The sequence below is a fragment of the Hypanus sabinus genome, unplaced genomic scaffold (genome assembly GCF_030144855.1).
Source record: "Hypanus sabinus isolate sHypSab1 unplaced genomic scaffold, sHypSab1.hap1 scaffold_382, whole genome shotgun sequence".
NCBI lineage: Eukaryota > Metazoa > Chordata > Chondrichthyes > Myliobatiformes > Dasyatidae > Hypanus > Hypanus sabinus.
In genome coordinates, this window is record NW_026781273.1 from 192,034 (window position 1) to 202,634 (window position 10,601).

General features: G+C 44.5%; 1 non-coding gene across 1 annotated transcript; it reads right to left on the reverse strand.

The window, feature by feature from the left end:
• Positions 1–6,621: 6,621 nt before the first annotated feature.
• trnay-gua (transfer RNA tyrosine (anticodon GUA)) lies at positions 6,622–6,707 on the reverse strand. The gene is given in 2 exon segments: positions 6,622–6,657; positions 6,671–6,707. It is a non-coding gene; the product is annotated as a tRNA-Tyr (tRNA).
• Between the last annotated feature and the right edge of the window lie 3,894 nt (positions 6,708–10,601).

Sequence of the window (10,601 nt, forward strand, 5' to 3'; positions counted from 1 at the left end):
GACGTTAGGAGAATACAGAGACTTGGATAGGCTGGGTGAGTGGGCAGATACTTGGCAGATGCCATTCAATGTGAATAAATGTGAAGTTATCCACTTTGGAAGCAGGAACAAGAGGGCAGGGTATTGTCTGAACGGTGTAGAGTTAGGTAAGGGAGAAATGCAAAGAGACCTAGGAGTCCTAGTTCAACAGTCAACGAAGGTGAATGTGTAAGTGCAACAGGCAGTGAAGAGGGCAAATGGAATCTTGGCCTTTGTTACAAGGGGAATTGAGTACAAGAGCAAGGATGTCCTTTTGCATTTGTACAGGGCCCTGGTGAGACAACACCTGGAATATTGTGTACAGTTTTGGTCTCCACGTTTAAGGAAGGACATTCTGGCAATTGAGGAAGTGCAGCGTAGATTCACTAGGGTGATTCCTGAGATGGCAGGGCTGTCTTACGCAGAGAGATTGGAGAGATTGGGCTTGTACACGCTGGAATTGAGGAGATTGAGAGGGGATCTGATTGAAACGTTTAAGATAATTAAAGGATTTGATAGGATTGAGGCAGGAAATATGTTCCAGATGTTGGGAGAGTCCAGTACCAGAGGGCATGGATTGAGAATAAGAGGTCAGTTATTTAAAACAGAGTTGAGGAAGAGCTTCTTGTCCCAGAGAGTTGTGGAGGTGTGGAATGCACTGCCTCGGAAGACGGTGGAGGCCAATTCTCTGGATGCTTTCAAGAAGGAGCTAGATAAATATCTGATTGATAGGGGAATCAAGGGATATGAGGACAAGGCAGCGACTGGGTATTGATAGTGAATGATCAGCCATGATCTCAGAATGGCGGTGCAGAATCGAGGGGCCGAATGGTCTACTTCTGCACCTATTGTCTATAGTCTACTGTCTAAAACCACTATCTTTATTCGTATCTACTTACAATATAATAACTTAAGCAAGATAATTGTGTATATGTATGTGTACATAGAACTCCCAAAATATTGAGCTCGGTTTTGGATGGTGGGGTGGGGGGGGGGGGTGTTTGGATCAAGGCTTAGAATCTTGAGATGGCAAAGTGTGAAAGTTCAGTTCATTCATGGAATAAGGGATGGGAGAGAGATATTTGTAATCCAGGGCAAATACAGAGAGAAGGCAATTACATTGAATTCCATAGGTACCACGGTGGTAAAATGAGATAACAGTCGCCGTAGATTTTACCCGTCGCCGTTCCAAATCCACGTACGAATGATCACCGAAAGTGACTTGTCACAGGGATCAACAACACACACAAAATACTGGTAGAACACAGCAGTCCAGGCAGCATCTATAGGGAGAAGCGCTCTCGATGGTTCGGGCCGAGACCCTTCGTCAGGACTAACCGAAAGAAAAGAGATTTGAAAGTAGTGGGGGAGAGGGGGAAATGCGAAATGATGGAAGACCGGAGGGGGTGGGATGAAGCTAAAAGCTGGAAAGGTGACTGGCGAAAGTGATACAGAGATGGAGAAGGGAAAGGATCATGGGACGGTCGGCCTCAGGAGAAAGGAAGGACGGGGGTAGATGGAGAACAGGTAAACAACTAAATATGTCAGGGATGGGGTAAGAAGGGGAGGAGGAGCATTAACGGAAGTTAGAGAAGACAATATTCATACCATCAGGTTGGAGGCTACCCAGCCGGTAGATAAAGTATTATTCCTTCAACCTGAGTTTGGATTCATTTTGACAATATAGGAAGCCATGGATAGACATATCAGAATGGGAATGGGACGTGTAATTAAAATGTCTAACTTCCGTTAATGTCCCTTCTCCCCTTCTTACCCCATCCCTGACATATTTAGTTGTTTACCTGTTCTCCATCTACCCCCGTCCTTCCTTTCTCCTGAGGCCGACCGTCCCATGATCCTTTCCCTTCTCCATCTCTGTATCACTTTCGCCAATCACCTTTCCAGCTCTTAGCTTTATCCCACCACCTCTGGTCTTCTCCGATCATTTCGCATTTCCCCTCCCCCCAACTATTTTCAAATCTCTTAATATCTTTCCTTTCGGTTAGTCCTGACGAAGTGTCTCGGCCCGAAACGTTGACATCGCTTCTCCCTATAGATGCTGCCTGGCCTGCTGTGTTCTACCAGCATTTTGTGTGTGTTTTTGTTTGAAGTTCAGATTTCCTCGTGTTTGCTTTTAGGGAAATCTTCTTCTAGTGAATCACCACACCACATACCCAAGCAAGGTTTAATACATAAGTGATCTCCACAGGATTCCCCAAACAGTTCCAAGCCTCATCAAGGTCGTTCTTGTGTGTGGCAATGGCAGTCACGGGGTACAAATCATGACTCTGATTTCGAATTATTTCATTTAACCTGATCAGGAACACGCAGTGCCGTTGCGAGAAGTTGAAATCCCAACAGACTCTGCTACTGACCCCACTTCTGCACCCTCATGTGGGCTTTTCCATTTACATTCCGCACTTAGCTGGCAATGCCCCGTATTTCCTACTTTCGAATCCATTATTACAGTCTCCTCAACGATGAGCAAAATAACACGAAAATATTCGCGATACAGACATTGGCCATTCTACCAATCTGGACCGCTCCGCCATTCCATTATGACTCGTTTATTATCCATTTCAAGTCTGTTTTCCTGGATTCTCCTCGTCGTCTTTAATCGTGCAAACTGCGCCTGAAGTATAACTAATATCCTGGGCTGCACAGCCAAAGAATTCCACAGATTCACTGCGTTCTGGCTGAAGAAATTTTCTCCATCTGTGTTCTAATTGGATGTCCTTCGCTTCTGAGGCGTTGATCTCTGGTCCTAGACTATCCCACTGTAGGAAACGTCCTTTCAAGTCCTCTGTATTGAGAGGTTTCAATGTTCGGTAGTTTGCCACGAGATCTCCCTTCATACTGCTAAACTCACCGTGAGTTAATCAGTCTGATGGCCTGGTGGAAGAAGCTGCCCCGGAGCCTGTTGGTCTGGGCTTTGATGCTGCCGAATGGTAGCAGCCGGAACAGTTTGTGGTTGGGGTGCCTCTGTTCCCCAATGATCCTTTGGACGCGTTTTTTCACCTGTGTTTGTAAATGTCCTGAGTCACGCCAAGTTCACAACTACAGATGTGCCGGGCTGTCCGCACCACACTCTGCAGAATCCTGCGAGTAAGGGAGGTACAGTTCGCATGCCAGGTAGTGATGCAGCCAGTCAAGATGCTCTCAATTTTGCCCCTTTCGAAATTTCTTAGGATTTAGGGGCCCATATCAAATTTCCTCAACCGTCTGAGCTAAAACAAAAGCGCCGTTGTGCCTTTTTTCACAACACACCTGGTGTGCACAGACCACGTGAGTTCCCCGGTGATGTGGATGCCGAGGGACTTAAAGCTGTTAACCCTCTCGACCCCAGATCCAATAATGTCAACAGGGATTATCCCGCCTCCATTCCTCCTGTAATCCTCAACCAGCTTCTTTGCTTTTGCAACATTGAGGGTCAGCTAGTTTCCTTGCAACCACACTGTCAGGGAGATGACTTCTTCCCTGGAGGCCACCTCGTTATTGTTTAAGTCCAATCCATTTAGCGTCGTCAGCAAATTTAATTAGCAGATTAGATCAGTGGGTAGCGAAACAATCATGGGTATACGGGGAGTAAAGCAGGGGGCTTAGTACACAGCCCTAAGGGGCTCATGTGTTGAGAGTCAGAGGGGTGGAGATGATGGAGCCCACTCTTGTGAATTGTGAAGTTATACATTTTAACATTATTGAAATTATAAAACGAAAATTCTTTTAACTTGTTTCTTGTTTTCCTCATGTTTTCCTCATCATTACTGTAAACGGCCGTGCTGCAAACCTGCTTTAGCAAGGTTAACTCATATTTACAGTTTGAAAATACTCTCAGGCCAATAGGAAATGTGTCCCGATATGTTGTCAGATTAGAGACAAGTTGGGCCGATGAAGAACTACATCGCATCTGTACTGTAGGATTCGATGATTGCTGAAACTGGAAAGCTTCAGCCAGACAGAGAAAGGGCAATTATTCTCCCAGCAACATACTGGTATAGGAGATAAACCAGAACTTTAAATAAAGGGAAAACGCCGAACGAGAAGGAAAGAGAATGGACGTCGGGATTGGCAGACACGGCCAGGTCACTTGGAAGGTTTAGAAAATGGACACTTCGACAGTGGATCTGCGTGTTTTCAATACCGGGCATCAGGGTGATATAACGTGCAAGGTAAAATACATTTTACAGGACGGAAATTACCAAGCAATCCAATCTACACTTGGATTTTTTTTCCCTCTGAAATAAAGGCATAACTGCTGGGAAAAGCAACACTTTCAGGCAGTTCAATTTACTAATATGCTTTCAGTGCAGCTTTTTTTTATTTCAAAATTCGTAAATTATTTGATCCTATCATCTGAGCGGTACAGACCTAAAATATTTCAAAACTAAAGTAGCCGGCGAGAGCAGAAGAACTTTCAGTTGTTCTCTAAATTTGGTCTGGGTTACTCCGTAGATAAAAGTATTTGTGCAGCTGCTGAAATTCTGAATCACTGAACCCCAAAACTGTGCCTGAAAAAGCCGAATGGACGTTTCCAGGTCTGTGTAGAGGCATCGCATGAAAATGAAGACCAGAGTGGTTGTCGCCCAACAGAGAAGGAAACTCGCCGACAGACTGAAGAGCAGAATGATGGATTGTCTCCGACTCTCCATCTCCGGATCTCGCTGTTTCCCGCAATTTCCCCGTCCCTTCAGCCCCCTGCGGACTCTGCTCGCCGCCAGTATCTGTCTGACGGTCAGAGTATTGAGGGTCAAAATGAGGCAGAAAGGAAGTAGCGGATTCAACAGACGGTCCACCCAATAAAACCCCTCAAACGATCCCGAGAAAAGAAGTACGGATCTACTGAAACAGACCCAGTCACCCCTCACCAACAACGATGCCCATTCCATGTATACGAAATAAAATGGTATGTTTTTTAAACAGAAACCGATCGATATTGCGCCAATCACCAAACCCGCAATTTTTGGGATGCAGTATTTCGTTTTAAAATTTGAGGAGCAAATGGCGACAAAGCGATCGAAAGTGAAAGCGACAGTTAACCACACGGAACAGTCAACGGTCACGTGACACAGGACGTAGTGGGCAAGGCAGAACGGAGCGTTGCCCAGGACTCCGTAATTAAATCCGTATGCTCGACCCATCTGGTAGAACAGGACTTCGATAATCACCACCATTAGATCCGCCGCAGCCATCGCCACTAGGTACCGCGTGACGCATTTGGACAGACCGCAGTTTCCTCGGCTGAGAATGATGATCGCCACAAGGTTAACTACAGTGAATCAAAAAAGACCAAAAATAAGATTAAAGAAAATCAGAAGCATTTTTTTGTAGAAATACAGCAGTCATTTGTTCGATTGAGGTAAAATCCATCGTTCAACTCTGCTGGACTTTATCAGTGGAAGTAAAAAAAATGCTTTGCTTGTTTCAAAACGTGACCGCAGCATAAAGCGTTTTACAGTAGCACATGCTCACATTAATCTCTTCACGTTCATTGATGCAGCAGCGAGGAGTAGAGTCCAAGAATGATGGAGCATAAAAACGGGTCCTTCGGCCCAATATCTCCATACTGACCGACGTGGACATCTGATACCGTTTTCCGTGATTGGATCAGATTCGTCAAACTATTCATGTGTACTTCAAATATTAGTAACGACTGTGTAAGGCCCATTTCCTTTGTCAGGCTGTTCAATGCACACAGCAACTTCTATGTGAGGAAACGTCGCTCGGAATCCAACTACATTTCTGCCTTTTGCAATAAAATGCCACTCGGCCGAACCTCTCCCTGTAACTCAACCCCGAGAGTCCCTGCAGCATCTCTGTGAATACTGTCTGCACTCTTTTCAGCGGACTTCTGCCTTTCCTATAATAGGGCGACCAAGACTGTTCACAGAATTCCAAGCGCGGTATCTACAAGGAGAGGGGTAGTGTAATTGAAGTGCGCATCTACGCTTCTTTCCGAAAGTCCGAGTTACTATTCGATTGCAAGGTCAGATTCTGAAACCAAGATCTTGCACCGCAGCAACCTTCCCTCTGTTTTATTTTACTGCTTCGGGGACAAACCATTGCTCTGAGCAGAACATTGTTACCCGGTCTTAAAAGTGCTCGGCACTTGTAATGTTTTTTTTTAATCTGTAATATGCAAGTCAAACGATGACAAAACATAACACACAACACACGTAGACACTGTCAGGCAGTCACAATTGACAGGGAGGATGCAACAGTGAAATGTTCTGACGGGACGACGTTGGTGGTTTCTTAAAAGTAAGACTTCTATTCTGTCTTTATTGTGACCATCTTTGACAGTGATGTAACTTCAAACAATGACAATGCACATACGTTGAAGCTAAAATTTTTCATTGTAAATGTGATACGTTTAGTGCTTAGCACACTTATGGATTATATTCATTAATACAGTTAAATTCAGTTTATTTCATTATTATATTCCCAAAGATGTCGAAACATTTTAGCATAATTTCAAAATGATGTTAACATGGTATAAAAGAAATTCCAGCTGCTTGTCCACAAATGCCACGTTCGCGGGGGAATTTCAATCATGGCGAGGCTGTGGTATGGAATTGATGATGGGCGCAGTAAAAGAAGTCCTGATCCTTCGAGCCGGAATCGAACCAGCGACCTAAGGATGACTCCATTTCCTCTACAGTCCTCCGCTCTACCAACTGAGCTATCGAAGGAAAAGCGACACCAAGTTTCTCCACGTTGGCTCCTACCGACAATTATGCAGATTTCAGCCTGGCATCTGTCGACCGATGGCAAAAGCCTGCCTGTGGCAACTATCTCGTCCTTCCAGCACTGGGGGCCACAGGCCACGGGATGACGCCTCTCACCGCGCTTCTGACAATTCTAGGGACACTGCGATTCCAACACAGCTCTTTGATCGTCCTCGCCCGTTCAAATCAAAGGTTACTCAGTTTTCTCTTTTCACCCAGTAACCAGGGCAATGTCCTTCTAACCACTCACCTGATTTATGCCTGAATCGTCGCCTGCAGCTCATCCATTACTGAAACACCAGCTGCCTGCCGGCTTTTCCTCCAATCTGCTTTCAACGCAGCAAACCTACGACATTTTCTCCCGGCCCTTTGACAGAGGCACTTTCCGCCCGCTCTGTGCCAACCACATCTTTTGTGCATTCCAAGTTCAGGAATTTGATGCGACGAATCCTCTGAATACAAAATGTCGATGGAGAATGCGAGCATCGATCTCGCTACCTCTCGCATGCAAAGCGAGTGCTCTACCATTTGAGCTAATTCCCCAGCACATCGTGCTAACGACCTATAATTTGCTCCGTTGGACAAACATCATTGCAAACATCACTGTTCACCGATGCACAATCGGCAGCTCACAGACAGGCGCACACACTCACTCACTCATCAGCAGCTGAGAGCGGCGTGAGGTCTCTGCTTCCGTATGAGTAATCGAAAGGTACTTACCCGGGATACCGACAATTACAATGACGGTGTAACAAATAGCCCTGTCTGGACCAACATGTCGAAAATGTTGAGGAACCAACTAGAGAGCAGGCCATGCTAGATTGGGTATTGAGCAATGAGGAAGGGTTAGTTAGCAATCCAGTGCTGTTCTCCATTATCCATTGTTAATCCAAGGCTGCTCTGTTTGGAATGTTGTCAATTTCTAAATTACATAAAAGTTGTAAATAGTCAGTAAATAAACTCAAAAGGTTATAACAACGCCCAGAGAGCAAATTTCCTTTGGGTAAAACTCTTCACGGATCACACGTTGTTGAGAGTCCACCGCGTCTGTATCTTTCCGTCCTCAATGGAGCTGAAGCACAGAATGACGCACTTTTATAGAAAAATCGGTCACCAATAATGAAAACAATTTTTGCAGTGACTGGTGCTAATTACCGCTGGTTAGTAAAAATATCTCTGCGCTAACCAACCGTAATGCCAACGGGAAAATAACAGGCCTTATTTCATTGAACTGAACGCGACACCTGTCTTGAAGCAACAAGAGACGGCCGATGCTGGGATCGCAACACCAAATGCGATGTTGTCAAACTACTCCGTGTCCACCTCATCAGCGCTGATTCCATTCTCACATTGCGAGTGGAGTCTCTGCCGTGTTACTTTCCAGTGATGACGCACCTTTCATGTGATTCACTGTCACTTTACTTGCGGTGATTTATTTTTTACTGGACATTAACATGAATGATTTCCGGCGCAGACCCTCACTGTTTGCACTGTTACCGGAGTCAGTCGCAAACACAGATGTTGGCAGGTATGCGGCGCGAAATGCAAACCAGTGACCCCAGCCTTACAGACATTGTCCGCTGCTGTACCAGACTGAGAAAAACAGAAAATATTGTATCAACATCGTTTTTAATGCAAATACGTAGCAGTAACGATATTAAATATGTTACAGAGTTACTAAATGATATTCGAAGTGGAACTTCGGAAAGAAATTGAGTCTGGGTAAAAGTGCGCATTAAGATGCTAAACAGAAATGAACTGCGTAATGGGGCATAAATACACTTTTCAACATAATGGTATAAGGGCTAAGAGTGTTGTAAAAACAAGCCTGAAGGGTTTGTGTGTCAATGCGAGTAGCATTCACAACAAGGTGGATGAATTGAATGTGCAGATAGTTATTAATGAATATGATATAGTTGTCATCATAGAGACATGGCTCCAGGGTGACCAAGGATGGAAGCTTAACATCCAGCGATATTCAATATTCAGGAGGTATAGACGGGAAAGAAAAGGAGGTGGGGTAGCATTGCTGGTTAGAGAGGAGATTAACGCAATAGAAAAGAAAGGACGTTAGCCTGGAGGATGTGGAATCGATATGGGTAGAGCTGCACGACACTGAGGTGCAGAAAACGCTGGTGGGATTTGTGTACAGGCCACCTAACAGTAGTAGTGAGGTTGCGGATGGCATTAAACGGGAAATTAGAAATGCGTGCAATAAAGGAACAGTAGTTATAATGGGTGACTTCAATCTACATATAGATTGGAAGCAAATTGGCAAGGGTGCTGAGGAAGACGATTTCTTGGAATGTACTTGGGATGGTTTCCTGAACCAACATGTCGAGGAACCAACTAGAGAGCAGGCCATTCTAGACTGGGTATTGAGCAATGAGGAAGGGTTAGTTAGCAATCTTGTCGTGCGAGGCCCCTTGGGGAAGAGTGACCATAATATGGTGGAATTTTTCATTAAGATGGAGATTGGACATAGGTAATTCATAATCAAAGGTTCTAAACTTAAAGTAGGGTAACTTTGAAGGTATGAGACGTGAATTACCTAAGATAGACTGGCAAATGATACTTAAATGGTTGACGGTGGATATGCAATGACAAGCATTTAAAGATCGCATGGATGAACTACAACAATTGTTCATCCCAGTTTGGCAAAAGAATAAACCAGGGAAGGTAGTGCACCCGTGGCTGACAGGGGAAATTAAGGATAGTATCAAGTCCAAAGAAGAAACATATAAATTAGCAAAAAAGCAGCGGCACGCCTGAGGACTGGGAGAAGTTCAGAAATAACTACTTTGGTTCTGTCTTCATTAAGGAGGACATAAATAATCTTCCGTTAATAGTAATGGACCGAGGGTCTAGTGCGATGGAGGAACTGAGGGAAATACATGTTAGTAGGGAAGTGATGTTAGGTAAATTGAAGGGATTAAAGGCAGTTGAATCCCCAGGGCCAGATGGACTGCATCCCAGAGTGCTTAAGGAAGTAGCCCAAGATATAGTGGATGCATTCGTGATAATTTTAAAAAAATCATTAGCTTCAGGGTTAGTTCCTGAGGATTGTAGGCTGGCTAATTTAACCCCACTTTTTTTTAAAAAAAGGAGGGAGAGAAAAACCGGGGAATTATAGAGTGGTTAGTCTGACATCGGTGGTGGGGAAAATGCTAGAGTCGGTTATCAAAGATGTGATAACAGTGCATTTGAAAATAGGTGAAATCATCGGACAAAGTCAGCATGGATTTGTGAAAGAAAAATCATGTCTGACGAATCTGATAGAATTTTTTGAAGATGTAACTAGAGTAGAGTGGATGGGGGAGAGCCAGTGGATGTGGTATATTTGGATTTTCAAAAGGTCTCCTTTGACAAGGAGATTAGTGTGCAAACTTAAAGCACACGGTATTAGGGGTATGGTTTTGATGTGGATAGGGAATTGGTTGGCAAATTGGTAAGCAAAGAGTGGGAGTAAACGGGACCTTTTCAGAATGGCAGGCAGTGACTAGTGGGGTACGGCAGGGCTCAGTGCTGGGACCCCAGTTGTTTACAATATATAGTAATGATTTAGACGAGGGAATTAAATGCAGCATCTCCAAGTTTGCGGATGACACGAAGCTGGGCGGCCTTGTTAGTTGTGAGGTGGATGCTAAAAGGATGCAGAGTGACTTGGATAGGTTAGGTGAGTGGGCAAATTCATGGCAGATGCAATTTCACGTGGATAAATGTGAGATTATCCACTTTGGTTGCAAGAACAGGAAATGAGATTATTATCTTAACAGTGGCTGATTAGGGAAAGGGGAGGTGCAGCGAGACCTGGGTGTCATTGTACCACAGTCATTGAAGGTGGGCATGCAGGTAAAG